Genomic DNA, 1,205 nt, shown 5'->3' with positions numbered 1-1,205 from the left:
ATTTTAAAGCATGTCATGCTCGTTTTCCTTCCCACTTGCGTAGGAAAAAGGTAGCAAAGCTCTAAAGAGAAAAACTTGAAAGTTTGGTTTCAAACTTCTGAGGTTTAGAACATTATACCACTAATGTGAGGAAACAAATACTAATTGGATTCCCTGACAGTCCTGAAACTCCAAATGTAAATTCCCTGAGGATTATAATGGCCTGTGAATAAAAAAGTTGCTGTAACCATAGTTGTAATTAGGGTTTATTGCGAGGAGCCAATACAGAATTTATATCCCATGGAGCTAAATGAAGATTTGCTGCAGCTAAATTCCCTGTGAGTAGGTTTGGCATAAACTAGCAAGGCTAGAACTGGAGGGGACATAAGAAGAGATATGGTAGTAATTAAATGCCGTGGGAATAACAGATCCATTAGGGGAAAGGGTTAGGTTGTCTTGCAACAAAACACAAAGCTTTAGACAAAAGTAATAAATGATCAAAACTCATTTTAAGCAAATGTTTTAATCATTGTGCAAAAATACCAAAGGAAGAAAAACACATCATAGATAGATAGATAGATAGATAGATAGATAGATAGATAGATAGATAGAGTCAATTGTCCCCAAAGACTCAGGAACAGAGTGAGAAATTTAAGATTTTCTATGAAAATGAGCCAACAAAAAGCCATAAAGACCAAAAATCAATATCAATACTCATAGGAGTACAACCCCTCCTTGTTCATTATTCTTGAGCATGACCCCCCTTCTAGTTCTGGTCTCGTGTCTGTGCATATTTACACACACACACACACATTGTGTATATAGTGTATATAGATTATGAGTGTGGAATGGTCTACGATAAGGAGACAGAAAAAAACAAATGGGAGAGAATGAGAAAGGGCGACAGAGAGAACTATGCTTAGCGCTTTCGTAGTCCAAATATACGCGTCATCAGGGTTGCTTGCCGCTTGTGCTACAGCCAAGGAAAGACAGCTTTATAAGTTAGAGGCACTTTCCCTTCTCCAGTTTGTCTGTAATTCTTAAAATGCAAGGCTCTGCCCCTTTCCTGAAATATTGGCATCCCAAAATAAACTCACTGAAGTGAAAGGCAAGGTAAGATTATGAGATTAAAACGGAAAAACTGGTGCAGATAGGAACTGAAAATACAGGGAATCCAGGGCAGATGAGCCCTACAGGACCAGTGGTGTGAGTGGCGAAACAGGGAG

The sequence above is a fragment of the Echinops telfairi genome, unplaced genomic scaffold (assembly GCF_000313985.2).
Source record: "Echinops telfairi isolate 266 unplaced genomic scaffold, ASM31398v2 ScPeMD7_7400;HRSCAF=8409, whole genome shotgun sequence".
Taxonomy (NCBI): Eukaryota; Metazoa; Chordata; class Mammalia; order Afrosoricida; family Tenrecidae; genus Echinops; species Echinops telfairi.
Note: the sequence above shows the minus strand (reverse complement) of the source record.